This window comes from Lissotriton helveticus, chromosome 7 (genome assembly GCF_964261635.1).
Source record: "Lissotriton helveticus chromosome 7, aLisHel1.1, whole genome shotgun sequence".
Classification (NCBI taxonomy): Eukaryota; Metazoa; Chordata; class Amphibia; order Caudata; family Salamandridae; genus Lissotriton; species Lissotriton helveticus.
Genome location: NC_136068.1, coordinates 777361351 through 777380281, shown reverse-complemented (window position 1 = coordinate 777380281; position 18931 = coordinate 777361351).

Genomic DNA, 18931 nt, shown 5'->3' with positions numbered 1-18931 from the left:
TGGAAATGCAGGAAAGGGAGAGACAAAGTTCGCCAGGAAACCGCCATCCCAGAAAACGCAGAAAACCCTGCGTATCTGCCGCAAGCCATGCATCAGACAGCATATCCAACAGGACAACATGGAAGAAAAAGGTCAACCACCGCAGAGGAAACAAACTGTGTGGAAAAACCCCACAACATCCAGGGATCTAGGGCCACAACCCAGCATCACCCAAATAAAGACCAATCCTCAGGACAACGCACCACAGGCCCTGGCAGCGCAGACTGGGCAGTCAATACCAACAACTGTGTAAAAGCACAGATTGAAACTTTATCAACCCAGGTAATTGGACAGCATAGGCAGGTCCCGTGAACACCAGTAGCCCCTCACAGCATTCAGCACAGCCCAGAATCTGCAAAAATGAACCAGGAAACCATGCCGCATGGAAACAGCCCAGGCAGGCACAGGTGAAGACGACCCTTCACACATGGTGAACGAACCCGAGCAATCGAACCAAACAGGAACACACCACACAACAAAGGAAGTGCCCAGCAACCTCCAAGCAACACTGCCCCCAATCACCAAATCACACAACGTGAGACCGGTGAAAAGAAAGAAAAATACAAGGGCAGCCCTGTAGTCTCCACCCACAACCCCAGGTCAAAAGACCATGACCGTGGGGGCCGGGCGCTGCACTAGAACCACAGCGCCGGAACGACCCGGGGCCAGGACACCACGAAAACTCCCCGCCCCAGCCCAGCACATGAACGGGGAGAGTCCCTGACCCCAGAACAGGAGCGCGGCCGACCGGGGGACCGGAGCGGCTACACAGAGAGAAAAACACACAGGAAACAATGCAGAAGTAAAAAACTGCAAATGAAAGACTCCTATGAAATTCACACAGTAAATTAATGCAGAAGCATAAAACAGCAAATTAAACACTCATGTCACCGTTCTGAAGAAAAACAGAAACAGAAACAGGAACCAGGAGCACCAGCATTCCGACCGCCATCGGAGCAGAAAAAAAACAGGCATGGCGGTAGTTTGGAGGGGCTTATGTAACCTTTGAATACTGGCGTTGTGACTGCCTCACATTGTAAGGACTGGGGTGGGGAGGACCCATGAGGGGGTAATGATAAGGAAGCTGCCCGGCTCAGATTAATCGATGAATGTCTGTCAGATTCCTTTCAACTACGAATGCTGAAAGAAACTCTGAGCTTAGAAAAAGTCCTCAAGGCTAAAATGGGGCAACGGGCAACGTGCAATAATCCCTAATAACAACGTAGAACCCCATCGATGGGTTGCCTTTTTTGAAGCCCAATTCCAGAATACCAATACAAATGAGGCACCTGCTTCTCCTCCGATTTCCCCAGAAACACTCTTTGTCTTTACTATTAAAGAGGTGGAGGCAGTTCTCAAGGCCATACCTAGTGGTAAGGCCCCTGGGCTTGATTGTATTCCGGCCGATTTATTTAAGCAGGACTCTGATCTCTGGATCCCCTACATTACGAACATTCTTAATGCAATAGCGAGGGGAGCACCGATCCCAGCTTCTTGGTGCGGTGCGGAAATCATTCCTATATATAAGAAGGGTGACCGTTCTGCTCCGGCCAATTATAGGCCTATAAGCCTTATCGATGCCCTACAGAAAGTCGTAGCAAGAGTAATCCTGGGTAGGATCCAGTCAGGGATGGATGATGAGTGCCTACTTACCCCCCTACAGGCTGGGTTTCGAGCCCATATGGGGATACTGGACCAAGCCTTCAGAATTGTCATGCTTTATTAGAAGGAGGTTTCTTTGGGTAAGGGTATGATTTTTGCTGCGTTCGTGGACCTAAAATCCGCATTTGACTTAGTCCCTCGATCCAAACTGTGGGATGTGTTGTTGGCCCTGGGGATGCCTAAGGATCTGGTCTCTTTGGTGGTCAGGCTTCATAGGTTCAATTATGCACAGGTCCGCTGGGGAAAGCCAGGGGAGGTCACAGACAAATTTGCAGTGGAAAAGGATGTCTGGCAAGGATGCGTTCTTGCCCCCACTTTATTTTCACTTTTCATTAACGGGGGTGTGCGGTATTTTGACAATCAATCAACGGATGCACCCATGCTGGCAGGCCAAAGAGTCCTCAAACACAACGAGTCCTAGTTCTAGGACTCGTTGTGTTTGATGACTCTTTGAGTGGAGGGCGTCCTAGTTCTGTCTTTTCCTCTAGACTCCTTTTTGTATACAGGCCAAAGAGTCCCCCTGCTCATGTTCGCAGACGATACTTTAATTTTATCCAAGACGAGACAGGGGCTACAGCTGGCCCTGTCTCGTTTTGAGGAGTTCTGCTGTGACCATGAACTGGTAGTAAATATTGAGAAGACGAACTTCATGGTTCTTCATGGGGCAAGGCCCGTAACTTCAAGGGTTTTCATGAGCGGGAAACTCTTGGAGCAGACTAATGTGTTCACCTACCTGGGAGTCACCTTTGGCGCCAGATTGAGTTGGTCACCACAGCTGAAACTATTGGTTTTGAAACACTCACAGCTAGCTGGAGGCCTGTTAAAGGAACATAGCCAATTGTTGTCAAAATGTATACTACGAAAATCATTCCCGCAATCCTGTATGGGGCCGAAATATGGGGAGCATCTAAACTGTATCAGTTAGCTCAGGCCCAGAATACATTTTTGAGAGCAATTGTGGGCCTCCCCAAATCAACCCCGTGTATTCCCCTTCTGTTAGACCTTGGTTGTCAGGCAATTGAGGACATTGCACGGTTTAGGATGTTGGCGTTCTGGAGAAGGCTCTGGATTTCCCCCGAACTCCATTTATTTGCCAGAGCCTTGATCGAAGTCAGGGGGTTGGATAGTGCCAACAAAATCATATGGTTAAACAGCATCAAATCTCTGCTCACCAAGATGGGGCTGAGAGAATTGTGGGATTACCCGGAGACTGCGATATTTCCTCCCAAAACTGCCTATAAAGCAGCATACTGGAACCTCATTAAAATCGAGAGGTTCTCTTCTTTGACCTCCCCATTTCTGACTAGAGACTATTATGAACTCAAAGATGAACCAAAAATGGAAAGCTATTGGGATCTAATAACAAAGCTGAGAGATCGCAAGCTTTACCATCAGTTCCGTGTGGAGTCACTCCCTGTGAGGAAATTCACATGCAAATGGTCACTTGGTACAGGAGATAAGTACCCGTTTTGTCCAGAGCATATCGAAGATATTAGCCATCTTCTCTATGTTTGTCCTGCCTACCAGCTCCCCCGAAGCACGAGGCTCAAACCCATTTGTAGATCTCTGGGCACCAGTTCTGCAATGGTCGCTAAAAGGCTACTGAAAACTGGTTGCAACGATATTGCTGTTATTGGGGTGTCTAAATTCCTGAGCTGGTCTTGGGCTATTCGTGAAAATAGAGGGGGTCTTCTGAGCTAATTATGTTTTTATACTTGTCTTGTAGAGTTTTACCTCTAAGGCACCTGCCCTTTTTTAATACGAAAAGTCTTGTGATTGTACCACATTTAATCTGTTCTTATCAATAGGTTTTATAATGCGATTCTTGTTATTTATATTCTTATCATGAATTGGTAATTTTTATCCAACAGTTTTAAGATGAAATCCAGAGCTCTGCATAGTTTTTATGTATACTCCTGTCTTTTATGATGAATAATCGAAATAAAGACTTTTTTTAGTTGAATTGAATGATGAGGAAGCTGCCCGGCTCAGATTAATCGATGAATGTCTGTCAGATTCCTTTCAACTACGAATGCTGAAAGAAACCCTGAGCTTAGAAAAAGTACTCAAGGATGTCCGCCCTGAAGAGTGTGCTGATTATCAAGTAACTGACATGAAGGCCGGAGACGCCCAAGGTGCGTTTGCCATGAGCATGTAAATTAAGCCAAGATACAAGGCCAAGGGACACAAAGCGATGTCTCCACAGAACAAGAAGACATGTTACAGATGTGGATTGTCTCTTCCACATGAGGCTAGATGTCCCACAATTGGACAGATGTGTATCGGCTGTGTAAAAGTGAACCATTTCGTGATGACTTGCAAGACAAAGAGAAAAGTAAGTGTGTCACAGCATGAAGACAAAATGGTGCACCGAACGCTACCTCAGCAACTTCGATGCACTCCCACAAGGCCAAATGGTTACACCAACTGAGGCAAATCGAAAGCCAAACAATGTCGATCATCATCTAAATCATTGACAAAGAGTTCCTCAGTAGCAATTTCCAATGAAAGTATCAATGAAAATTGTGCAATGTGTATGTTTACTTCAAAATGGCATGCACATGTGGGACTGGTCGAATGTAAGGAAAAATCCAAGGTGAAGAAAAATCAACATGAAAAAACACCACAAACATTCAAACATTATCCAAAGATCACTCTAAAGATAAGCAGGTGTTGATACCATTCTTAATTGATAGCAGTACATCCATAAATATCATGCCTGAGGAGAACAATCACTAATTATCTCCATTATCACATCTTACAAAGTAAAAGTCTAAAGTATACACATGGGCTGCCTCATTTCCCTCAATAAGACTCAAGGTTCGTTTGTAGACATGATGAAACATCAGAAAACTGTAGTACAAGAGCCTATTCATGTACTTCATGGAACAGCTTCACGTGCCTGGCTGCTGAGTTTCAGCACTGCCTCTGATATGGGACTTATAGCAGTGAACTAAAATATGAAAGCTCTTCATGAAATTATAAGTCAATTTCCTTAATTATTTCATAGGTTAAGAAAACTCAAAACAATGAAAGTAAAGTTACACATAAATGAGGGTGTTCGTCTTATTGCTCAAAGACACAGATGAGTTGCGTTTCACTTGCAAGAAGCTGTTGAAAACAAACTTAATTAGTAGCTTAAACATGACATCATTGAATGCTCCACTGGTCCAACACCAACACGGATTCCTCCCCTGCCTTCCGCGGGAGTACCAGCTAGCGCCCTGAATCATTTTAATCGCACTCAGCCAGCATAACGCTCGCTTAGCGCTTTATTTTAAATTACCCTCACCTGCATCCAGGGACCCCTCCCTGTCACAGCTTTCCCGCACAGCCGAGCTTGACGCTGCAGCGGACCCAGGACTCCCCCTTCGCCGCCTTCAGTGGCCGCTCCCCCGGCCACGCCCACTCTTTCTGGCCACGCCCCTTTTGGGACCTTTAATAAGGAGCTGAATGCTAGCTCGAACAAACAGACGGATTCCTCCCCTGCCTTCCGCGGGAGTACCAGCTAGCGCCCTGAATCATTTTAATCGCACTCAGCCAGCATAGCGCTCGCTTAGCGCTTTATTTTAAATTACCCTCACCTGCATCCAGGGACCCCTCCCTGTCACAGCTTTCCCGCGCAGCCGAGCTTGACGCTGCAGCGGACCCAGGACTCCCCCTTCGCCGCCTTCAGCGGCCGCTCCCCCGGCCACGCCCACTCTTTCTGGCCACGCCCCTTTTGGGACCTTTAATAAGGAGCTGAATACTAGCTCGAACAAACAGATGGATTCCTCCCCTGCCTTCCGCGGGAGTACCAGCTAGCGCCCTGAATCATTTTAATTGCACTCAGCCAGCATAGCGCTCGCTTAGCGCTTTATTTTAAATTACCCTCACCTGCATCCAGGGACCCCTCCCTGTCACAGCTTTCCCGCGCAGCCGAGCTTGACGGTGCAGCGGACCCAGGACTCCCCCTTCGCCGCCTTCAGCGGCCGCTCCCCCGGCCACGCCCACTCTTTCTGGCCACGCCCCTTTTGGGACCTTTAATAAGGAGCTGAATGCTAGCTCGAACAAACAGACGGATTCCTCCCCTGCCTTCCGCGGGAGTACCAGCTAGCGCCCTGAATCATTTTAATCGCTCTCAGCCAGCATAGCGCTCGCTTAGCGCTTTATTTTAAATTACCCTCACCTGCATCCAGGGACCCCTCCCTGTCACAGCTTTCCCGCGCAGCCGAGCTTGACGCTGCAGCGGACCCAGGACTCCCCCTTCGCCGCCTTCAGCGGCCGCTCCCCCGGCCACGCCCACTCTTTCTGGCCACGCCCCTTTTGGGACCTTTAATAAGGAGCTGAATGCTAGCTCGAACAAACAGACGGATTCCTCCCCTGCCTTCCGCGGGAGTACCAGCTAGCGCCCTGAATCATTTTAATCGCACTCAGCCAGCATAGCGCTCGCTTAGCGCTTTATTTTAAATTACCCTCACCTGCATCCAGGGACCCCTCCCTGTCACAGCTTTCCCGCGCAGCCGAGCTTGACGCTGCAGCGGACCCAGGACTCCCCCTTCGCCGCCTTCAGTGGCCGCTCCCCCGGCCACGCCCACTCTTTCTGGCCACACCCTTTTTTGGCCCTACTTATCATGTGCCTCCACCGTACGCGCAGCGGACGGGCGCAGCGGGCGCGCCGTTTGCGCGCCAAAGGTGCGCCTAAGGCAAGCCCGTCTGCGCCCGTCCGCGACCGGCCGGGACCCGGGGCCATAGACCCTGCCCAATTAGTGTCTTACACCTCCGCCCAATTATCCTCACTCATGGCTCCCACCTCTGTCCCTCTCCCGTTAGCCATACGTATTGCTTCATTCGGCATTTCTGCACCCCCCTGCTCAACTCCATCCCCCTCTTCTTTACCCTCCATCCCCCCTCCTATGGCCCACCAGGCAACCCCTTCCCTTCCGCCGTCACCCCCTGTAGCCTCGGCCCTTCTGTTAAACACCCGGTCAGCTGTTAAGCATCAAATTGAACTCTTCAATCTTCTTTCCACAGATTCCCCTGATTACCTTTTTCTCACGGAGACATGGTTTTCCCCTGATTCTCTCCCTGATCTTCTAACTATCCTTCCTGACACACATTACGCCCTCCGTGCGGACAGACCGGCCAGTAAAACCGGCAGTGGAGTGGCAATGATTATCCGGTCTACGCTGAAGTTTCAGCTTCTTCACCACTCTCCTATACCCAACGTAGACTTCCTGGTCGCTCGGTCCACTAATCTCATTGACCCCCTCACCTTTGTCCTTGTCTATCGGCCCCCTCTGCCTATGCCTCAATTTGTCCCCCTCTTTCAAGACATCCTGGCCACTTTATCAGTAAACAACTCGGCAGTTGTCCTATTAGGCGACTTCAATTACTGGCCGGATGATCCTCGAGAAAGCTCAACCTCTAAAGATTTTTCTGCAACTCTTCACTCTTTAAACTTTCTTCCTCACGTTTTCTCACCCACTCACGTCAAGGGTCACACCCTGGACCAAATCTGGTCCTTGCGCTGCCCCCTCTCCGTTCTCTCCACTCTTCCCTGTCTCTGGTCAGATCACTTCTTAATTTCTTTTAACATTCCCATTTCCTCTCATCCTAAAGTCCCCCGCCCCAAAAACTTGACAGCCCGCTGCTGGAATCAGACAGATCTCTCCCTTATTTCTTCTTCTCTGGCCTCCACCACGCCTGACTTGACCGACCTCTCCCTGGAAGATCAAGCTGATGCTGTTTGTGCTTGGTTATCCTCCTCCTGTGACCTCGTCGCCCCTCTTAAAAACATCAAATCTGGTCGGCCCCATGAGGCCCACAGATGGTTCACTAGTGAACTCAAAGAGTTAAAACTCAATCTCAGGCGATCAGAGCGCCAATGGAGGCACCACTACTGTCCTCTTCTTCGTATTAAGTACAAATCATTACTCAACGGCTATAAAAAAGCTATCATCTCGGCAAAAATGGAATACTTCTCCGAACAAGTCACCCGCTCTTCCAACAAATCCCGAGAGATTTTTTCACTCGTAAAACAACTTGCCACATCCGATCGCACTAACGTTAGCGTCGTCCCTTCCCTCCCATTTTGTCTTTCCCTCAATAATCACTTTATCGACAAAATTTCTGATATTAAAGCCAACATTCCCGCAGTCTCTCAAACCCTGGTCATCCCCCCTCTCCCCCCTCCGCCTTCGTTGTTAGACCTCTTCCCCCCCATCACTGCTGCACAATTCTCTGCTCTGCTGGTTAAGGTCAAATCGGGATCGCCAGCTGACTGTGCGCCGGCCCGGATCCTTCAAACCCTTTTTTCTCACTCTCCTGGACCCCCCCTCACACTTCTTAACTCATCCCTGGCCCTAGGATCTGTTCCCTCCTCCTTCAAAACGGCTATTGTTCTTCCCATAATAAAAAAACCTGGCCTGGATCCTTCTTCACCCTCTCACTTCAGGCCTATCTCCCTTCTCCCCTACCTGGGGAAGATTGTGGAAAGCCATGTCACCTCCTGCCTCTCCTCACACATTGAGAGGCATGGCCTCCTGGCCTCCCACCAGGCGGGCTTCCGTCCGGGACACTCTACCGAGATGGTCGTCACTGCAGTCCTGGACGAGCTTAAGGGAAGGGCTGATTCCAACCTCCCCCAGGCGCTGGTGCTCCTCGACTTGTCGGCTGCGTTTGACACGGTTGATCACGACATCCTTCTCGACCGTGTCAGCGCAGCCGGCATTAGGGGGTTAGCACTATCCTGGATAAAGTCCTTCCTTCAGGGTAGGTCCCAGGCAGTCCAGCTTGCCGGCTTCTCCACCCCCCCCGCCCTCTTGTGTGCGGGGTCCCCCAAGGTTCCTCCCTTTCCCCTCTTCTTTTCAATCTTTACATCTACCCTCTTATTTTTTCCCTCCGCGAGCTGGGGGTCTCAGTGTATAACTATGCTGACGACCTCCAGCTCATCTTTGATCTCTCCACTCCTGATTCTTCTTCCTTTATTAGTTCCACTTTAACTTTCATTTCGGACTGGATGATCACGAACCACCTCAAATTAAACCCCGACAAGACGGAGCTTGTCCTCACTGGTGGCCCCTCTAATCCCTGGTCCCCTTCTCACTGGCCCCTCTCTTTAGGCACTCCCCCCACTCCAGTTCCCACTGTTCCTACTTTAGGCCTTAAAGTCAGCAGTGACCTTTCCATTCACTCCCAAGTTAGTGCTGTAATTTCATCTTGTTTCTTATCCCTCCGCCTTATTCGCAAAATTTCCCGCTTCTTTTCCACTGACGCCCTCAAATCCATCATCTCAGCCCTTATCACTTCCCGTCTCGATTACGGGAATGCCCTCTACTCCGGCATCCCCGCCTATGAAATGCGCCGGCTCCAGGCCATCCAAAACCAAGCCGCCCGGCTCATCTTTCACCTTCCCAAATTTTCCCACATCACGCCTGTTCTCAAGTCCCTTCACTGGCTTCCTGTACGTTTTCGTTCTTCTTTCAAACTAGCCTGTCTAGCCTTTTTAGCCTTCACCCACTCGGCCCCTATGTTCATTGTTTCTTTGTTCACTCCCTACACTCCCTCTCGCACTCTTCGTTCGTCCTCCCAACTTCTTCTTCAAGTCCCCCGCTTCCGTAAAGCCCGTATCGGTGGCACCCGCTTCTCGGTTCTTGCCCCTCAGTATTGGAATAGCCTTCCTTTCTCCATCCGATCAATTCCTACCTACCCGGCTTTCCGAAAAGCATTAAAAACTTTTCTCTTTCTGCAGGCCTTCCCTGGTTAGCTCCATCGTTTGCAGTATTGGATCCGTTCTTCCCTTCCTTCCCCTTCCCTTTTTCCCCCCCCCTTTTCTTTTCCCCTCTTTCCTCCCAGCGCCAGGAAGCCGCTTGGCCACAGTGCGCTTAATTAAGTTCCTTTTTCATTTCATTTCATTTCATTTCATTTCATTTCATTTCATGGGTTTCTCCCATTGTAATAGTGCCTAAAAGAGATAGTGAAGGAGCTGTACTCATATGCATCAGACCAACAAGGGAACTGAGCAAGAGATACACCCTGGTCCACACATTGCTGATATGATAACTTGATTGAATGGTGTGAAGTTTTTCTCTCGACTCAACCTATATAAAGGATATCACCACTTGGAGCTAGAAGAAAAATCCAGGTACATTACAACTTTTCTACACATATTGGTTTATTTTGTTAAAAGCGATTGAGTTTTGGTATATCCCCTGCTGCAGAACGTTTCCGAGGCAGCATGCGATGTATTATACAGCCTAGAAAAAAATGCATTTAAATATTGTGATGACATATTGGTTTTCAGAGCTACACAGAAAGAGCATGACAAAGCTCTCACGTAAGTATGTCATCTGTTGAGCGATGTAGGCTTAACTCTGAATGCAGACAGTTGTGAATTCCACAAAAAAAGCGTAAACGTCTTATCCATGTCTTTTCTGATGGGGGTGTGAAACCTGATCCAGCTAAAGTACAAGTGTTGTCTACTTCAAATCCCTCACAAGGCATTTCTATGTTATGATCATTTCTTGGAATGGCCAGTTACTGTCCGAGATATATACAAGACTTTGCTAAGGTCAGTGCACTGTTACGAGAACTAACAAAAACGAATGTGTCTTTTCATTGGTCACGAGAATGTGAGAAGATCTTCCACAAGATTAAGCAAGCCACAGAAATAGCCTACTTTGATATCGAATTTCACACAGCGGTTGTGGTTGACGCTAGCCCTGTCGGGTTAGGTGCAATCCTTGCACAGTACAACAGACAACCAAATGCCTGGAGACATATCGTGGCGTACGCCAGTAAAAACCTGTCACAAATGGAACATGCTTACTTGCAACCTGAAAAAGAAAGTTTTGCAGTAATTTTGGCTTGCGAATATCTCCATGTACAGAAAGCCCTTCACAGTAGTGACTGATCATCAAGCACTGTTGACAATATTTGTCAATCCCAAAGCCAAAATGCCTCCTAGAATTGAAGGTTTGAATATGCTGCTACAAGAAGGTTTGAATTTGCTGTTACAAGAATACGATTCTTCATTGTCCAGGGAAAGATCATAATCCTGCTGATTATTTTTCAAGAGTGCCATTACAATGCCCTCGTACCCCATTTAAGTCAGACAAGGCCTACATAACTTTTATTGTGAAATCGAGCACACCAGCTGCCATGTCTTTAGAACAAATTGTAACCACCACGAGCCAAGATATTGACATGTTAAAGATAAAAGAGATTATTGCTCAGTCATGGAACCCGAACTCTAGTCCTCTCACTAATGAGAGTGAGTATTTGTAGTTCAGAAATGTAAGAGATTAACTTTCAGTAACTCAAGAATGCCTCATTTCTGCAGGGTACACAAATTGCTATTTCCAAGAGTCTCGGACAGCAAGGGATCGATGTTGCCATGAGGGACATGGAGGAATATTTGTCACTAAGATAGCTCTCTGTGTTAGAGTCTGGTTTCCATATCTCAGCAAAAGGGTTCAAAAAAGTTTAAGACTTGCCACATAAGTAACTGTCTTTCGTCTCAAGTTGTTCAGCCACCTGTGAACATATCATAATTGCCATATCATGCTTGGTAGAAAATTGCTATTGATTTCTTTGGTCCTCTTGAGAATGGACATCATCTTGTAGTTATTGTTGATGAATGCTTCTATTTTCCAATGCTAGAATACCTTTCATCCACTACAAATGAAAACATTATTCAAAAGTTATATGGCATGTTAGTGACATGGGGTGTACCCACAATCTTAAAACCTTACAATGGCCCACCTTTCAATTGTTGAGAATTCAAAGACTTTCTAAATCACATCAATATAAAGCATCAAAAAAGCTCTCCACTTTTGCCCCAGGCCAATGGTCTGGTAGAAGGACCCAGGAGTACTCCAAAAAAAGCTGCTCAGTGTGCTGCATTAGAGAAGCTTGACCTCCAAGTTGTTTGAACACTACTCTTTGAGCTTACGATTCGACCCCACATTCAATGACAGGGGAAAGCCCTGCAACTCTCTCATGTTTGGAAGAGCCATGACAACCACACTTCCCCAATGGAGCAACCTCAGATCCAAGAATGAGGAAGACATTCATATTACAGACTTTGGTTGAAAACAGAAGATGAAAATATATGCTGACAGACAATATCGTTTAAAAAATGTAATCTTTACAAGAGGAGATCAAGTGCTTGTCAGAGAACACAGAAAAATAAAGTCTGATGCTTATTTTGAGGCTCAACCCTTTACCATCACTAACACCAATGGACACATAGGGGGTTATTTATGAGAGCCTTGCATCACATAAAGTGGTAAATGCGTGATGCAGGGCTCTGAATCAGATTTATGAAGCCATGCAAAGCCACCCTGCATGGCTTTGAGTAGCCTCCTAAATCTTGAGTACGGTGACAAAGAGAAACCATTGTGTTGCCTTGTTCTGTGCTCGAGAGGAATTTCATGGGTGTTACGGTTGGTTTTTCCACGCAACACCCATGGAGTTTGACGCTGCCCCAGATTTTCAAAATCATGTAAACCTAGGGAAGAGCAAAAATCCTTACGTCTCCCCAGGTGAGGTGCAACGAGGAGAAATATTTCTCATTGTTTTTTCTTCTTTCTATATGGCACCAGCACATAGTGAAAGGATAGGAATGCACCATATTGCATAAATGTGATGCATTGCTGCTCTTTCGCTTTGGCGTAGGGCAGCGCAGCAAGCTGATTTGCTGCACTGCCCTACACCAAAATCCCGCACCATAGTGCAAGGGTGTCTGCGTTGAGGGAATGATTGTTTATATGCAGTAAGGTGTCCCTTTGTCCACATAAACAATTCAGAATGGAGATTTGTACACTGTAGACCTCTGGCGCAAGTGTTGGGGATATAAGTTGAAGGCAGGCTTAGAATGTTGAGTTCTAACTTATACGCAGCAAATAAAGAAGTGTAAAATTACCCTCCGTGTCTGGCGTGGTTATTGGCGTGTACCTGGACAGCAAGCACGCTACAGTCGCATTCTGACAGGAAGCCAGTATATCTCAACCAGTGCATGAGAGACTGATTTGAACTTTGGAATTCTTATTAGGCAATGGGCTGATGCGTTCTATAGCTTTGCAGTTTGTTCAGGAATTGTTTTAGATACCCTTGTAAAGGGCATTTCAGTAATCTAACCTGGAAAGCATCAGGGCAATGATTATAGCTTTCTGTTGTTGGAACAAAATGATTGGGAAAATCTTTCTAAGAGTTCTTAACAGAGCAAGCAAGAGGAAGTAAGATTATTTATCTGATCTGAGAATGTGAGATTTGCATCAAAGATTACTCCTAGGTTCCTAACTTTATGAACTGGAGAGGGATGGAGGCCCAGATGTTGGGGCAACCAAGACGTGTTCCAGGTGGAAGTCTCTTTAACAAACAGGAGGACTTCAGTCTTTTTTAAATTTAATTTGAGGCAGTTATCTCTCATTCATCTATCTACTTTGCTCATGCAGCTTTTGAAGCGTTTAGAAACATCATCATCATCGCTTGAGATTGACACCACAATTTGAGTGGCTGCATACAAAATTATCATTATCAGATCAGCAAAAGTTTACTGTTGTTTCAAGCTGAAATATATTTCCTTAAGCAGCACACTAGTGCACATGGACGTTATCATACCCAGGGCTGCTGAAATACTTTGGAATAGCTGCTGAGTCGGACTGCTACTGATACCTTCATCCGGAGGCAGACTTTCAACAATTATTATTATTATTATTATTATATGAAATTTATAGCGCGCTCAGCTTACCCAGGGGCATCCCGGCGCGAAACAGGCCAAGAGGAGAGGCTCAAGTCCAATCATTACTGTGGAAACAAATAGGTCTTCAGAAGTTTCCTAAACAATAGGATCTTGGACTCTGAACGAATCTTCAGGGGCAAAGAGTTCCACAGAGTCGCCACTTGCACTGAGAAACGCCTGCCCCCAGAGCGAGCTCTCCTTACTCTCGCTGACTGCAGAAGATGTTTTTGGTCAGAGCGCAAAGGACGTGTGGGCTTATAAGGACGGGCCAAGTTAAAAAGGATGGGGGGGCCCTTACCATGCAGGATTTTGTGAGCCGTGCATAGCGCTTTAAATTTCACCCGCTCCTTCACGGGGAGCCAGTGAAGCGTTTTGAGGGCCGGGGCGGCAGACTGCCTTCTGGGAACATCCATTAAGACTCTCGCGGCTGCATTTTGCACCTGTTGGAGGGTTTTGAAAGTCGCTTCGGGAGCACCAAGAAACAGCGCGTTCCCATAGTCGAGCCTCGATAGGATTAAACCACGCATCAAAAGCTTCCTTGCTGAATCAGGGAGCAGTGGTAACACCTTACGGGCTGACCGCAGCAGACCAAAGCAGACCCCCGCGGTCTTCCTGGCGTGGGTCCTAAAGGACAGATCTTCACCGGTACCGGTATGCCCCAAGCCATTAGACTTTTGGCAATCATTTTTAGTGTGCTGTGTTGAATGCTTGCTCCATTTCCTGTTATGGCTCTGCTAGGGTTTGTTAATGACATATCAGTTTCTGTGAGGTGCTTTTTGGCCACAGCGCTATTGTTAGCCAGGAGATTAATGCTTGTTTGCTGGGATTGGGGCCCTATTCTCACGACAAAACACTGGGTGATAGACTTACTCTATTGTAACGACGTAGGTATATGCATCACTGTGCTGCCTCATGATCAAGAGACAAATGGAACCTCAGACAGCGATGTCTTCTAAGAGCAGTCTGTCTAGAAAAGGAGAAACCATGAAGGAATTCATTGCTGGGGAAGAAACACTTCAAAATTATACTTACAACGTAGTCATGCTTTAAAGACCACAGACTCCGAATTCTAGTTTAGGGGTTTTATTATAAGGCCAGAAATAGCCGAATGTATACACAACGCAAAATCAGCGAGTATATGTACAAGAAAATTAACACAGATGAAAATTTACGCATGTAACTGATTCGGCGTAGGAGACATAAAGTAATACATTCCAAGATTAGTACACAACCCACGACGAAAGCAGAATCCAAGTCCTTTTTAATTAGGAAGGCAAGCATGAATTTTCTTTCCCTACACTACTCTCATTGGTGATATTTCTGGCAAGTACCCCTATCCTAGTTCTCAAAGGTGTCAGCACATATACACTTCCTTAGAAGTACTCACGTCAAATGGGTCAAAATAGCGTAAAGCTAGAGAGCTCGCTCTTAGGATGCTCCTTCTCCTCCAAAAATCTGTCTGTATTTTTCTTTCCCTGCGCATAATACAAAAAGGATAAACTCAGCCCCCTCTCAAATGTATCACATGACAAATTATTTCACTCTCCAAGGTTGTGGTGATTTTCCATGACTTCTTTATTGAAATCTTTCTTGCTTCTTGTGACCTTGGAGTGCAAATAGGCCAGGCACAGAAGATATCCTCCCTCTCCTTAAACTAAAATAATGATGTTGAATTCTTTATAACTGCAATGGGATGAGAGCATACTGTTCTGGCACACACCGAGGATTTCAAAGCCAACAACAACTTATAACTCTGAGCCTACAGTGCAGGCAACTTTAACACACGATTACATTAATATGAATATAATATCATTCTGCATATATGCATACACAAATGATGGTGTCTCTAATACATATAAATCCTATTTAAAGATATACATTATGATTCTATGTTTACGATGTTGAATAAATGCATTCGATAAACGTGAAACACTGCACACGCTAAAATATAGGTAAATGTGTTTAAACTATCAGTATAATGCACCCCTATATTTAAGAGTGCTGTGTGCGCTCTATCAATACTATGTGGTTTGCACGCCTAATGCTGTACTTTGTGAACTAAGCGATACAAAAGGGGATGATGGACGGAGCGTTTGAGCAAATCAAACACTCACCCCCAGTCAACTGATCTGGGTTTAATCCATCACCATTCTTTAGCCCACTCAGCCACCCCATTTCAGACATGGCTATATGCAAATCAGTCTGACCCTGTGCCTTATGGGAACAGTCCAGCCCGAACTGCCAAGCCATGTCTTCCATGGACCGGAAACAAGCATCCTGGGACCGGTTTCGGATTCATAATCCTCATCAGCCAGGCTATCTTGAATCCAGTGGCCAAGTGAGCAAGGGACTCACGTCTGAGCATACCCTGCCACACTTAGGGCGAACAAAGCGATACAAAAGGGGATGATGGACGGAGCGTTTGAGCAAATCAAACACTCACCCCCAGTCAACTGATCTGGGTTTAATCCATCACCATTCTTTAGCCCACTCAGCCACCCCATTTCAGACATGGCTATATGCAAATCAGTCTGACCCTGTTCCTTATGGGAACAGTCCAGCCCGAACTGCCAAGCCATGTCTTCCATGGACCGGAAACAAGCATCCTGGGACCGGTTTCGGATTCATAATCCTCATCAGCCAGGCTATCTTGAATCCAGTGGCCAAGTGAGCAAGGGACTCACGTCTGAGCATACCCTCTCTATTTGTTAGGCTTTGTTTTTACAATAATTGCTGCTTTAGTTACATTTGTCCAGCAGACAGGACAGAGGTACACCAAAGGCAAGTCTTCTTCTAGTGGTCCGAGCCACTAAAGCCATGACTGGTGCCTAGGGTGCTGACTTTCACCATCTCCAGCAATCATCAGTGTCACGATACCAAAGGCAAGCCTTCTTTTAGTGGTCCGAGCCACTAAAGCCATGACCTTCGCCTGGGGTCAGGGATGCTCACTTTCACCATCTCCAGCAATCACCAGTGTCAAGACACCAAAGGCAAACCTTCTTCTAGTGGTCCGAGGCCACTAAAGCCATGACTGGCGCCTCGGGTCAGGGATGTTCCCCTTTCAGCATCTTCAGCAATCACCAATGCCAAGAAGGGAGTGTTGAGGACTAGATATACACTCTCCTACCCGAACTCCTTCATTGTTAGAAGTTGCTAGTGAAGGTATTCTAGGGGAATTATGTATTTATCCAGTCTCCCATACAACTGTAGTGGAAATAAATGGGCATCACAGATTCAATGGTTGAGCGATAGTTGGATTTTGTTGCTGTGTGCAAAATTAAATGTTTATGGTAATTTGATTATAGTGAGATTTGTATAATTATTGTTTCCACAATTATATAATAGCGGACGTGTTCTGTGTTGGCAGAAGGACAACTCTTGTAAATCATCCATGTTTATATTTTTTTCTTTGCTGCGTCTGACTCATTTCTCTCTTGTACCTCTGAACGTGTGTAAAAGTTAGTTGCTATCTACCTTAAAACAGTCATGGCTGCCCAAATTGTGCCATGGGCATGCTTGCCTATCCTAATTGCATTCAAGAATAATGCTATCAGGGTAGAAAGCAAATGGCACTCTTTATGAGCTCTGTTTGTATGGACATTGTAAACTGACTGAAAACATATAAATCAGTGTAACTTACAGGGTGCATGAAAAACCTCTAACTGTATCTTGGGTACGTCCCACAAACACTATGGTAGTTTAACAATTGTTAATTAACTTTGTTAAGTTTCTGATTTTCTAACTCCTACCACAATACAGGTTCTCTGCGACTCCTTGTGAACTTGTTTGAGTCTGGGGGTGTTGTGTTGTGAGACAGTAGTACAGCCATATTCTTCCTTGTTCCCATTCTCTAACTGACACTACAAACATCTGTCTCTGTTCCTCCTCTCTGAAGAAGGGCTCCTTGAATCATGCAAGAAGCTGAAGTTTGACCCATGCCTGACCCTCCTTGAAGTTCCTCTTTAAAATCTTCATGCACTGTGGCATATCCAGAAAAACCTGATCACCTAAGGTGTGGTGGCGGCATCTTCTGAACATGCAATGACCACACTCATAAGAAAAGCAACCCTTGAGACCAACATACCAAGAAATTGATGATCAATCTCCTTTTTCCTAGCTACCATGAAAATCATAGGGGCTCATTAGGATGCCGGAGGGACCACCATTGCTGGACCGGCGGTGGGGGTCCCTCTGCCATCTTATACCCATTTCCCCGCCACCTTAGGATGGCTGGGGGAATCACTTTGTGACCGCGGCAGTCACAGAGACCACCCTCCACGCTTCCACCACTGGCAATCGCCACAATTGCCTGTCGGAGCGGTCAGCATGGGTAAAATGGCGGTGGTGCCTAGCAGGCGCCGCCCACCAGATTACAATGCTGGTGTCAGCCGGCCTTTCCTCTTGGCCGAATCACATATGGAACTGCACGGGGCCCGAATATTACCCGAATATAACTTGCAGGTCTCAGCACGCCCCATTATCCAGCAGAACGGGAGGAACTCTATGATGATGTATGTCACAAGGAGGTAACCATGGTGGGTGAGGGTTATACAAGAAAACCAATAGTTTTCTCTCTATCCTGTGTCAGTTAGCACACAGAGTACGGATGGGCTCTTTTGTTTTTTACGGTACACATTAGTAGGAGGATGAGCCCCTCTGGGATATTCTTCTTATCTCCACCTTTCTTTTGAGATTACTGAGAGTGTAGCTATCATCCACAGTGCAATGGTTCTTCTCATAGGATTGACTTGCAGTGAAATGTTATTCCTAACTATGGAGGAGTTTACGTTTATATCTTTTTAAATCTTCAGGAATCTTATTCTTGAAAAATAGGAGTGTAGTGCATGCAGTATGTGCAGGGCTACTGGAATTATGCAACATGGGTGGACCATATTATGCGGCAGGGTTGACTATATTATGCATCAAGGAAAGGCAAATTATGTGGCGTAATGTTGGACATTTTGTGACAGTTATACTGCATTATTCTTTTTTCTACATATTAACACGGTCTAGGCAAAGGTTTCACGTAATTAGCAACAATTTAAAACTAGCTCAGCAATAGGCAACTGAAACATGATCATTCAACTTTTATGAAGGGCCTTCCACAGCGCGGCAACACGTGTCAAAGCATTTTAAGAAACGTTTGAACTGTTTGAGCTAGAAACAACATTTTGGTTTAATCTGGACTCTATGCAGCAGATAATGGGTTTATCGCAAATCCATAATTATGCATAAAGCACAGCGGCTGAAGAATAGTAGAATCCCAGTGGCCCTGACTATATGTACTGCTTGCTATGTACTTTATACCCAAATAATGATCCATAAATATTTACTAGACTATATTGTAAAAATGAGTTTGGGTATGTGCAAGGATTTATTAGTCCTGTTGTATCACATGAATAAAAACACATTTGTCAAAAGAGGCAAAATTATACCTCATATTGGTATGAAGTCTAACCTGTCTGAGGCCCTAAGTTACAGTTGGCTGTCGGTCCAGGCCAGATG